Here is a 14,206-nt window from a genome sequence, read left to right as displayed (position 1 = left end):
TAGTAGATGTAAATTAATTCATCCACACTCTCTCTAATGACACTAATTTCGTTAAAATCGGTTGATCCAAACCAAAGTTATAGGTATTTATCCACAAATACTTTCTCACTCCCCCCCACCCTTTATTTGAAAAAACAAAAAAAAATTCCTTGAACAACTTTGTGCAAAATTTAGGCCTCTTTCTAGTTTAATTATTTAACACTTGGTATAATTGGGCATATCTGGGTTAACCCAGAAACTTAAAAGTTATTTCTAGCAATTTCTCTTGGCCAATTTTACTAAGGAATTTTTTTCCTAAAGTTACAACATGAATAGTTTCTGATATAGGTATAGCCGAAAGATCGGCTTATTGGACCACCCGGTACATCGACTTTATCTATATTTGTATTACTTACTAAGACTTACAATTGTTCTAATTTTTTGTAATAAAAGTGTTTATTATTACATTTGTATTTTTTTTCCAATTTTTTATTAGAAGTAAAAATAACAATAGTCCACCATAACTGCCAGTAAATCATAGTCCAGCCTTCTGGGGTTAAGACCCAGCTGTTTAGCTGGTTTAATTTAGAAAATGGTTTTAGAAAGTCTTGTGCGTTTTGCCCAAGACATCTAGAAAATTTGCTAGATATATGTTGTTAAGGGCCATTCGCTCAACTCGGGCATATTTTGACAGATTCATGGTTAGAAACCTACAACATACAAATTCCTAGCTCACAGTATTAACAGCTTACTTTTATTACAGACTTCTTTCATTGAAAAAAGAAAAATTATTATAAATAGTGGAAGTGTATACTAAACCCATAAAATTTTGGGTAGTGTATATTTAGAAGATAGGTATATTTCAGTTGTTATAATTTAACATAACTATTTATTATATGGTGCAAATAAATAAATATTGATTGTCGGTAATTCGTAAAGTTCTATTTTATTTACTGTTTAGTTTGTTTACTATTAATATTTGCTATAAGCACGTGTGCTTGGTTGTATAGCTTAGAAGTTACATTAGGTACTTATTTATGAACCCGGTATTTTCATACTAGAAATCACAGCATATATTTTTCTAAAGGTTGCTATTAATATCTAAGAGTAATAAGTAAAAATATTGTGTTTATTTTTAATATAATATCGCCCCTTAAGAAACAATCCCGCCAAACATTTTAAAAGATTAATTAATTAATTCATTTGTCACAATAGATTGGTAATATTGACAGCTAATTTGAATTTATTATATTCAACCAATCACACTAAGCTAAAAAAGAAAATATCTATTTCCTTTTTTCCTTTTTCATGAGCAACGATAGAAAATTTCTGTCGATTGATTAAAAGATTGATTTATAAAGGTATACCTGGAAATTTTTAAATATAAATATTTCTTTAATATCCTTTTTAATATAATTTGATATCATTTATACAGTATTATTAAATGCTAAATACGAAGTATAATGATATAAATTATTATTAACATTTAAACGTTTCTTTTTCAGAGTCAGCCATATTGGTATTCCAGTTCTTACACCTTTTTTCTGCTATTTTTGAGACCCTGTGGTAAGTATTTCATATTAGATTTTTTAAATTAATTAATATTATCTATTTTATTTCATTTTCTTCTATATGTCTTATTTGGCTTTGGTAATATTATGCTATATGGTATATTTTACATTGACAGTTTTGATTTTCATAAAAACCGGCATTTCCATTTTACTGCGTCATAAATTAGTTGGAACGTTTAAAATCTCCTACCGATATATTATGTCACCACTACTTCTTATTTTTTATTATAGAAAGACTCAGACGTAATTCTTAATAGCCAAGCAAAGTTAATACAAAACCAATTATTTTATTATGTTCCATTTTTACCCATTTTAATACTTTTCTAATATAAATTGTTACGATTTAATGTAGGTTAGACTTCGTAGTCAATATTTAGATATATAGTCATGTGCTGCCTACCTTTTGGCAACTTTTAGTAATTAATGTAAAATATTATAGGTTCAAATCTGTACCCTACCCTTTGGTAACTTTTAGTAATGAATGTAAAATATTATAGGTTCAAATCTGTACCCTGATGCAAGGTTTTTTTATATGTACTTATATGAATATAATTTCAAAAGGGAAGCAACCATTTTATGTTTAAATTACATTTATGTTGGTGGTAATTTGGATTACATTTGTTTCATAATATTTTTACAAGTATATACAAGAGCAGTATGCTTAATCTTTATTTTTGTTATTAAATAATGTAACATAATATGTTTAAGTAAAATTAGGAAGCACATCACAGTGTTCTCACATAAGACTGTGGTAGTTTTTGTAAATTGAGCTTAAATTACTTGTATAATTCTTTTAGACCTCGTTTTTGCCGATTTAAAAAGTTTGAACATTATTGATATAGCATAGAAGACACAGTGGTCATTATCGTTGACAAGTATGCTAAGACTTGTCGCAAGGGGTTTATTTTTGCAGTCACTCTTGTGAAGGACTCATCTTTTACTTGTCTGTATGTATATTTTACCACATTCACAAGGTATACCATGGATGACATTACAACTCTTTTCAACTGGGATAGCATCTTTTAGTTTTAAGTAGAATGAGTTATCTTCTTATTATTCTAATTAGGAATTTTTATATTAAATTGACTGAACAATCTAGTAAGAGGTCGTGTAAGATTATTAATGTATGGTAATGTTTCATATCTGACCTGTACAGAGGGGTCAATATTAGTATGTTCTTGATTTAATTTACTGTCTAATACATTTATTTCTATGTTTGTGTACAACAGCTGGTTTAATAGTTTTTTAGAATAATTAGGCACATAGAAGAGTTTCATATAAAAATTTTAAGTTTTTTTCTGTAAACACTGGATGTGAAATGTTTAAAAATCTATTTTTAGTTGCTAGAACTGTATTAACATTCTGTTTAGAGGGTGGGGTGATAAGAATTAAAAGGTATATATCTATCTGAGATTATTTAAATACATTTATTTTTGTTTATGTATAAAAATTTATTTAATAGTTTGTTAGAATAATTATTAGGTATATAGTAGACTTTCAAATACCAATTTGAAGTTTATTTCTGTAAACATTGGATGTGAAATCCTTGAAAATCAATTTATTGCTAGAACTGTATCAACTGTCTGTTTAGAGGGTTGGTGATAAGAATTAAAAGGTATATATCTACCTGAGTTAGTGTTTTTTCTATACCAATCTAGACAAATAATGTTATTTTCAGTTCTAACAACTCTAGTATCAAGTACCACAGTAAACTGCAGATCAGTGTTGAAAGAATTAAAGATTGGTAGTGTATTTTGCACTTCATTAGGTGATACAGATGTTATCAGGTCATCTATATATTGGTAGATAAAAGGAAATTAAAATTTCACATTCTGATGTACAAAATACAACTATTTATTTATTACAATTTCAGTCACTATTGGCAAGGCAGATCCACCCATCAGTAATTCTAATGTTTGTTTGTAAAACTTGTTATTAAAAGAAAAATATGTATGGCTATAAATAAAAGCAATAATTTATACAAAAACTTTTTTAGGAATCTTACAAATGGGCTGTATTAAAGTCATTCGGTCAAGTTGTATATTAGTGAATAATAACACAACATGAAATGACACAACTACAAGTTATCTGGTATGATTGTATTATTGATTTTTTGTGCAAAGTCGAATGTCTTTAATTGATGTGAGGTGTGTTCTCTACTTTTGAGTCTTTTAACCAACTTATACAATAAATACTTACAACTTATATAACAATGCCTACGTTTCATGGTCACTCAGGAGGTCCAATGATATTTGAATATGCGACATATCCTTATCCATTAGGACAGTTACATTACTTTTATCGGATTTTGTGACTAGAAAATTCGGATTCTTTTTCAGATAGGTTCTAGTTTCTTTTTCGATTGAGAGTGAGAGACCTATTTGTTTTGTTGGGTTGTATGAAGTTTGTAAATTAATTAGTAGGTAAGCTTCTAACTACATTTTGGTCTTTTTTCGGGTGTCCATGCGATGATATTTTCTACCTCACTGAACAATTTAAAGTTGTCTATGTCTCTAGCAGTTGTGGGTAGGTTAAATTTATTACACAATGCTAAGAAGTCAATAATTAAAAAAGGAACTTCGATATTGGCGATATTGTTTATCGACTTATCATTGAAACTACTGTATAAGTTGGTTTTGTTTTTAATTAAAATACTATGCTTTTTGATATTTGACTGTTATAATATGAATTCTTTTGTCACAACCAGAATTCATCCAATATATCATTTGGGAGTGAAACACTAAGCTTATCTGCGCATTGATTGATATTTGAATTAAGTTTAGCAATGTATGGAATGTTATTAGTAATAGTTGTATTATGAAGTCTGTCATTCACATGTTGTGTTATATTTTCGATTTTTGTGATGTTTCAAGGTCTTGGGGTGTCTTTCAAATAGGTTCTAATTTTGGTGTTACTTTTGTTACGTCTGCACTCGAGTAAGAAAGTCCTTCGGTTGGCCTGGGCGCCAAGTTTTCGGTGTAATGTTTCTAGTTGTTTCAATGTTGCTGTCGTCTCAGTTCCAAAACGTGTTCATATTGTATCGTAAAATATCCCCATTGGAGGTATCACTAAAAAAATAGTAAATTATAACAATTTGTATTTATATAATTTTATAAATTATGTATATATATATATATATATATATATATATATATATATATATATATATAGAAAAGAAGTTTAATCTTTGCAGATAAGTTAAATAGTAAACTCTTAAATATTGGGGTCATCTGCAAGAAAGACTCTAATGAGTATCAATTGTTTCGCCGAAAGTTTTCGCCAAAGAGAATTAATTTGGCTTCTTCAGGGCTGAAAGAGAATAAATTATAATTAGCTACCATATATTATCTATTAAAAACATTATTGATCTTACCGTAACTTAGAATTGTAGAGTTCGAATGTTAAAAAACTTAGCTAGTAATAACACAGTGGTGTTTTTTGTTACTATTTGCAAAAAAAGTTTTTTTTATAACGTTGGAAATGTATGGTAGCTTTGAGCTTAATCGAAAAACCCAATGTAGCTACATTTAAAAGGAGGTAATTCTTTGAATTGTCGGCAATAACTAAATTTTTGATTGTTAGAAAGTTTAAATGTGAGGTTCTGTTTTACCAGAACGCATGTGCTGACAATTCAAGTAGTTCTTTTGAATCTTTATGTCGTTAAGGTTCATTGGTAAAACCGAATGAATTTAAATCCCAGTATAGGGAAATATTATTTTAGATTTTCTTAATTGAAAATTTTTTTTTTATAATTATATTATATTTTTCATGTATTATTATAATAATATCTTATTGAGGTGTATCTAAGAAAAGCAAGGGAATGTTATCTTTTTTAGTTAATGAAAATTATTATTAAAGTAGGTTAGTTGTTAATGGATATATCAGTCAAGTTAGTTATTTGTGATTTTGTATTGTTCTTAGTATCTGATTTAAGTAAGAAGTGGTATATATCGCTTAGATTCTTAATGTTACTCTTAACATTGATGGAGAAATCGTTAAGGAAAATATAAGACATTTCAATGAACTCTCTTTTAGATTTATTGTTCTCACGATCTATCTAACTTCTGGGTAGAAATTCTTTACCTCTTTGTTTATGTAGGCTTCTTCTATGTTTTTCAATTTCTTTTGTAGTTGTTCTCTTTTGCAAATTTTTTGCACTTCCCTTCTTCTTGCTACATAGTTTTCGATCGCATTTTGGACATTTTCTTTATCTCTTTGTAGTTTTGCCAAGTTTCTTCTTGCCAAAACAATCCTACATTCTTCATCAAACCAGTCTTTCCGTCTTTTTATATGCTCTCTTTCTATACACTTTTTCGCTGCATCCGACATGGCTGTCTGTATGGTCTGACACGCTTCATATATATCCTGTTTGACTGAATTCTCTAGTTTTTTTATTTATTTCTTCCTCGAGTCTGTTTACAACCTGCTTCTCCTAAAGGCGCTCTAATTAGTAATATAATCTATCTTTAACAGATTTTGGTATTATTGGCAGTTCTTGTTTTAGTTTTGCTATTATTAGTGTATGGTCACTGATGGTATCTGCCCCTCTGTAATTCCTGCAATCGATTATTGCCTTATCATGTTTGTTTTCAATTAGGACATGATCTATCTGATTTTCCTTTTTCCATCGGGAGAAGTCCATGTTACCTTATGAATATCTTTGTGATCAAACCTTGTGCTAGCTATCTTTATTTTATTCTCTGAAGCAAAGTCTATTAACTTTTTCCCGTTTTTGTTGTCACCAATGATTATCTTTATATCGTATTTTTGTATATTCCCTATTAGGGTGCTTAGCTTTTCGTAGAACTCTGTTTTGGTTTCTAAGTCTTCATCTTCAGTGTACATTAATGATACTTATCTTCCTATAATTTCCTCTTACTCTTAAGTAACATAATATTCTGTCTGATATTGATTGAAAATTTACAACTGCTTTGTTTACTTTCTCAGACACCATAAACCTTACTCCAAAATATCTCTTGGTCCCTCCACTCTTGAACAGTGTGCTCATTCCTATTTTTAGTATTTCATTTCCCAGTTGTTTCGTTTCTTGCAGGACAAGGATATCTATTGTATATTTTTCCATAATTTGGTCTAAGTTTCTTAAATCTCCCTGCTCATTAGTACCTCTCACATTCCAAGTTCCTTCTTTTGTGTTTATTTTTCCATGGTCGTATTCCTTTACCTTGCCGTTTCGGTCTGTATTGATAATATTTATACTTTTCCAGAACTTGAATTTTAAACTTAGAGCATAAAAGCTTAAAAAATGTCCAAGTTTGTAGCTGTATTTCAAGACTATTCACAATGTACATTAAATCTATAGTTTTTGTTTTAGGAATCGTATCTTACGAAGATTCAATAATAAGCGAATTGATTAAAATGAGTGATATTAACCAACAACAACAACCAAATGATAACAGACCTCAAGAATCAGTCAACGTTCGTGGAAATTCGTCTCTCCAGAACCAGGAGAACCGCTATAATTTAAGAAGACGTGTAATCCTTCCTCCGAGGGAAGAGCGCCCATCTGCTCCTCCAAGAGCAGCTCCTATCAGGAGAAGTACAAGACGTAGAGCTCAACCGCGCCGACCACTAGAACCAATCTTGGAAGAGCCAGATATTGTTGGCGATAAACCCGATGAGCCAAGACGCTCGGGCCAACAAAGACGGTCAAGGCCAGGTGTTGCACGCGAAGTGCGCCATTTATCAGTCTCCTTTCCTGTATTACCGGGACCTGTGAGAACATCTTCCAGGAGAATAATTATAAAACATAGAAATGAACCACCCCAATACCTGCGCCAACAAAGACGGCCAGCGGCAAGTGTTCCACGCAGCGGACCCTCACTATTTGATCCTCAGGGACCGGGAGGTATCAAAGCTCCTCCACCGAAAAGTACAAGAGTCTTACACAAACTTCCCCGACTATTGTAATAATATTTCAATAGCCAAATATTCTTAGCGATAACCGCAATAATTAGGTGGTGGGTACTAGGTATATAGGTAATCTATTATGCTAAGAGCAATAAAAAGTTTATCACCCATTGATGGTTAGTGTGTTATAAAATTATATTATTATTTATGTTTAATTAAGGTAGTATTACTGTTTAGAATGCCAAAAAATGACACATTTTCAACAATTTGTGTTGATTAATTAATTTTTTTGTGTCTTATCTATTATACACGACAATCCAACTTTTTTTTATTATTATAAGTACAACTTTTGAAGATCACAAAACAATTTTTTCTTTTTTTTTTCATTGTTCCTATGTTTTAAAGATGACGCCAAAAATGTTTCGTCCAAAAATTAATGCTCCATGATGGACAATTAATCTCTGAAACGGCAAATCTGAAACATATAATTCGTGAAGTGTTTTAAAAAAGAAGTGTCCTTACGTGCTATAGTAGAAAAAAAGTTGAAAATTGTTAAAAAAAAAAGCAAAATGGCGGCCGTTTAAAAAAATTTTTCTTTTCTCTATGATAGTTTTTCACAATTTAACAAAAAAAAATTAAATTTTTGTGACCGAAAAAAGTCGAAAAGTCAATTTTTGATTAATTGTTTCAAATATGCGCCATTTTGTTTTGTTTTAAGAATTTTTAATTTTTCTGCTAAACTATCCCTAAAGCCACTTTTTTTTAAACCCTTCTCGAGTAATTTATGGACGAGAAATTTTTTGGAGTCATCTTTTAAATACACCCACAATGGAAAAAATTAAAAAACAAATTTTGAAATCTTCAAAAGTTGTATAAAAATATAAAAGAAGTTTAATTACCATATATAATGAGATACACAAAAAAAATGTTCAAAATGTGCCATTTTTAGCGTTCAACACCAGAGGTTTCAAAATTTAATTTTAGATAGACCACCTGCTATTCACTCTTAAAGATTTAAATTTCTAACAGTGGTCTCACATTTTTACACATTTATTAATTAAATTTAAATAAAAACTATCTGTTACAGTTACAGTAATCTCCTCAGTTAATTATGTCCAGTTTGTTACATTTTTTTGTTATTGGATCTATACCTGCGCTGAAACTCCTTTTTAGCAGGTATGAATATGAAAAAGAAATTAAAAACTTTCTCGCGGTATTCCATAATATAAGCAGATTGTATATATATATACCATCTGAATATACCTATAAATTTACCTATATATATATATATAATATAGGTAAATATAGGTATATAGGTATTTTAGCTGAAGTACCTACATTTAGTTCAGAAACTATTTGATGGTTCAGATTAAAATTAATAAATATGTTCTTTAAGAACTGGTGACGGTAAGGGTTAATAGTACCTTAAATATATAGGTAAACACAGGTATATAGGTAGTCCAGCTGAAGTACCTACATTTAGTTCACGAACTATTTCACGGTTCAGATTAAAATTAATAAATATGTAGTTTAAGAACTGGTGGCGGTAATGGTTAATAGTACTTTAAATATATAGGTAAATACAGGTATATAGGTAGTCCAGCTGAAGTACCTACATTTAGTTCACGAACTATTTCATGGTTCAGATTAAAATTAATAAATATATTGTTTAAGAACTGGCGACGGTAAGGGTTGATAGTACCTTAAATATATAGGTAAATACAGGTATATAGGTAGTCCAGCTGAAGTACCTACATTTAGTTCACGAACTATTTCATGGTTTAGATTAAAATTAATAAATATGTTGTTTAAGAACTGGTGGTGGTAAGGGTGTTATATATTTAATTAAAATATAAAAGTTTCGGTGTTGGTATTTATGTAATTAATCTAAAAGGTATTGTAACTTGGTTATCGCTGTATTAAAAACTTAATAAATGTTCTGAAATAATTTTGTTGTAGCCAGTTTTATTCATAACTCGTAAAAGAAAATCCATAGGACTAGCATTAATTAAAACGCATTAGCGTTGTGAGTTGTTTTAAAGCAACAGCAAACATGCCTGTATTTGGGAGGGGTTAGATGTCGTAAGCAACTATAAAAGAGGGGCGACATTGTTAATTCCACAAATAATATATCCAATACTCAGTTATGCTTATTTCTTTACTGTATTAAGAACTGTTTATTAGTTTAGTGGCTATATATTTTAGTATAATATTAGAACTTAAAAAAAAAGGACATTCGATTTGCGTAAGTACCATAATTTCGACATAAATGAAGATTATTTATTTGTTTCTGAATTTATTTCTGAAATTTCTAAATCTACTGAATACCGCACTCAAGCTTAACACAAAAGTCCGAACCAACAAAATCAATAAACTAACAACTTTATCAGACGAACAATAAGGATTCAGATCCGGAAGATCCTGCGTAGACGCCGTATTTGTACTAAGACAAATCACAGAAAAGGCTATCGAGTACAATAAACCAGCATATCTATGTTTTATAGACCTGACAAAGGCTTTCGATCGCATCCAAGTCGAAGACGTCTTATACCTACTGAAAAAAAGAAACATACCAATTAATATTATGCAAACCATGGAAATTATCTACTTGCATAATTTAATACAGGCAAAGATAAATGAAATACTTACACAGTGTATATCAGTACCAAACGGAGTCAGACAGGGTGACTCGTTAAGCCTACTTCTCTTTAATATAATAATGGACGAAATAATAATAGAAGCAGTACGTAAAGGTCATGGTTACAGAATGGGGAACAAAGAAATCCAAATAATATGTTATGCAGACGACGCCGCCTTAATCGCCGAGACAATTCGCTTTACCGCTTTTTGAAATCATTGACGAAAATATGTAAATGATATTGGAATGATCTTTGGGCATTCGTTATATCAGTGCACATAGTAGCCCGTAGGTAAGAAACTGGAAAAATCGATTTTCATTTCTATTTCTACGAAAGTAGATACTATAAAATTCATTTTCTACTCTGGGTATCATATAGGAAAACACACGTCAAATACTTTGTGTAAAAAAGCATAACAGTTATTAAGCAAATAACAAAAGAAAATGTTCGCAGGTCATAATCTAGATAAATTATAAGTGAGAAAGTTATTTTCAACAGTTTACAACGAATACACATAATAATTTTATATATGGATACATAATGAATATCTGAAAATAGCATACCTATCAGTGTTTTTGATGTTCTTTTTCATTTCCAAAGATAAGATTTTAGCATGTTCGAATAAAACTAGCATAAATATCAGTCGTTTTTATGTCCTTTTTCTTTCCAAAGATAAGATTTTGGCATGTTCTTCCAGGAAAACTAAAAAAAACTGACTAAGTAACTTTTCTGATATCATGCTTACAAAATTAGACTATTAAATAATGACAGATATAATACTAATAATTTCAATAATAAACGAAGAGGTCGCATCTAAAATGTGTAACAATTGAAGTCATCAGCGTCAAAAGTAGCTAAGTCCATATTTTTCTATAATTGAGTTGAGTGGCGACATCTATATAAGATCATGTTACTATAATTTGGATAAGTCAGATTTGAAATAAAAAGCGTCCTACTGGGTAACATATCATTTGTTAAAATTTTAATCAATCCTCATTTCAGAGCAAGAAGTCGTTAAGTGTCCAAGGCGTCCAAGTTGATAGACTTGACAACTTGTTGCTACTGACACGGATTACCTAACCTATATAGCTATAGCTTGTGACTGAAAGAAGTCGGTATGAAATGGCAATGACAGAAGCAAATGTTTTATCATATATGCTTGACCCAAGCGAAAAATCTTCTTACATATATTTAACACAGGAAGAGAGATCGAAAGCACTGGACTTCGCAAAAGAAAAGTATCCCGAAATTGACGTTTTGTCAATTATAAAGTTTGAAGCAAAACGTGTAAAAATGTGCAAAAACATTTGTTTGAAAACAGTGTCACTTCAAAAGTGACACCTTGAGTGGTGAAATAGCCACAAAAATAATGAACTAGTGCAGTCGAAACTTCGAAACAGGTTGGGTACAGCAAAAGCCTCCAGATTGGAGTTCCTATTTAAAGTTTTTAATACCCGTACTGAAAATGAAGAAAATGAAAAAAATGGAGATAAATAAATTCTATTTTTGAATTTTAAACCAAAAAACCTGTTTTTTCTGGTTTTTTGGAAAAAACCCTTCTGCTAATAAGAACCGTCAAAACACTAGTGTTTGCTGGATAACATCAATATCAAAGCTAAAAGCATAGGAGACATAATTTTTTTTGGAACCTATTCTCTATCCTTCCATTGTTGGATATAGGTCTCCCCCAGTTCTCTCCATCTTTCCCTATCTTGATCTGTTCTCTGCCATGTGGGACCTCCTTGTTTCCTGATGTCATCTTTCCACCTCATCTGTGGTCTGCCTCTTGATCTCTTTGCATTGTATGGACGTTACTTTCCGATGGCATTGTTCCATCGTCCGTCTTGGAGACGTTCATTGTGTCCAGCCCATTTCCATTTCAGTTTTGCTGCTTGTTCTATCGCGTCTACTGTCTTTGTTCTGGTTCTGATCCACTGGTTACGTTTTCTATCTTTAAGTGAGAGAGGAGACCTAGGAGACATAATAAAAGCATTTAATTCTATAGAAGAGCTACTTAACTACATTATAATATGGGGTGTTTCGAATGGAAGCCTAATCTCTTGATCCTAGTCAAAGCCTAGCCTATACCGGTCGAATTTCTGCTTTGTTTCCAATTCTGCAGCAGACCGAATAGCTCAATAGAAGACTGTCCAAAAATTTAATAAAATTTATACAGTTAAGCCCGCCACTCACGTTCCAAAGCTGCAGTACAATTTTGTCGAATGCTGATACAAAATTGAACGTAATTTGATCGTGTATTTGCATCATTCGACCAAATCGGCGCGATTTGACGGCAAACAAACAAGAAACAAACTAGAAAAAAAGGTATGAATATTTTGAATAATCTTAATTCATAATATATATTATGAAATGATTTCGAGGATAATGAAATGCTTCAGTATACTAGACGATTGTCGAGGTTTAATGTAAACAAGCATGGGAAAATGAACGTAAAGTTCAATGGAATGATTCAAGTATAGTCCTAAAAGAAACATATGTTAAAAAGAGAAAAATCAAAGAAGCGGCTTTAGTTATGGTAAATGAGTCCAGTTGCCAAGTTAAAAGAGGAATATCACAAATTTGAAAATTTTCTCCAAGAACCTTCCTCTCTAACCATTTCAAAGACTAAATATAATATAGATGTATATATATACTCCAACATTTCCACCAAGAGTTCTTTCCTAGCTAAAATTCAAGTAAAGTTGAGATTAATCAGATAGTATAAAAGATATCGTAATCCCCTTATCAAATACAACCGTCTATCGGCATCCATCAGACTGACGGTTAACAAGCTGAAACAATAACAGTGGGTGCGAGTTACCTCCAGCCTGTACTACCGTGATAACGAAAAATTTTGTAATAAATTCAAAATCCTAACCAGACAAAAAATACAAAGTTTTTTTGACAAAATACCACATTTCAAAGTAAACATCATCTTAAATAATCCACAAGATAAGGCCAATTCATTCAAAAATTAGGCCGTATTCCGATCCCCAGACAACCCAAAACAGCAATTTAGACAAGCAACCGAACAGAAGTAGAAGACATACTTAAAAATCCCCGGCCGCACTTGGAAGTTAACGATCATCCGATGGTAGCGCGAATACCTGAAGGTATCGTCAGGTATTCGTGAAGGTAGCACGAAATGCTGTAGACCTATCTTTCTGTTAAACAATCTAAGTAAAGTTTACGAGAGAATTTTGGAAATTTTCCGAGAAGGTTTGCACATAATCCCAAATTTCGAACTTGGATTCAAAGATGGACATTCAACTTATAATGCTTTAATTGAAGCAGCAATCCAGGCCCTCAATGAACACCGCAGATTTGCAATCAGCATTTTTCTGGATTTCCAGAAGGAATTTGATTAAGTCTTACAAATAGGCTTGATTGATGTACTACACCGAGCTGAATTAATAATTCCTATCGCTCCAACGGGATAGTTCTAGTTAAAGTTGCAGATAAATTCTCCGCACACTTCACTACACTAGAAGTATAATAAGGCATAATTTTGTCTACAATAGTATATACAATCTACAACAGCGACTTTCACCTTCCACCAATAGATCCAAATCTACCTTCTATATCCACCTTCCATAAACACTGATCAGGTACCGCTTATCGTTCCGCAAGGGATCAGCCTTTATTCAATAAGGCTGAAATATAACTAGACAAAATCGTTAAATGGTGTAACAAATCGAAAGTCACTCTTAACCTTGCTAAGACGCAGTAATTCTGTTCAGATATCACGGCTCACCCCAATTAGATATTGAGAACTATATAAGGCTTAACGGAGAAAAGTTTAAATTGGGAACCTCGGTGTCCAAGCTGGGCAGAGTTTACAAAAACACTACAAAAAAAACGTTGGGATACCGACTTTAAAAACAACTTAAATCGGGTAAGAAGAAGAGCTGAACGCCTAACGGCCCTATATGGCAAATTCAGAAGTATTAAATCACGCAACCGCTAAAACCTATATCAACAAATGCTAAATAAAACCTATGGACCACTGAAAGGAAAATTCTAAGGATAATCATAAAGAAACATCCACGGTACTCGTCAACATATATTTGTCAACCCGTTAACGTCCCCTCAATATGCGAAACACTTCACTTACCTTTGTTTTAAACCTCCATGTGTTCTTTCATGTAC

Source organism: Diabrotica undecimpunctata, chromosome 11 (genome assembly GCF_040954645.1).
Source record: "Diabrotica undecimpunctata isolate CICGRU chromosome 11, icDiaUnde3, whole genome shotgun sequence".
NCBI classification, from domain to species: domain Eukaryota; kingdom Metazoa; phylum Arthropoda; class Insecta; order Coleoptera; family Chrysomelidae; genus Diabrotica; species Diabrotica undecimpunctata.
Note: the sequence above shows the minus strand (reverse complement) of the source record.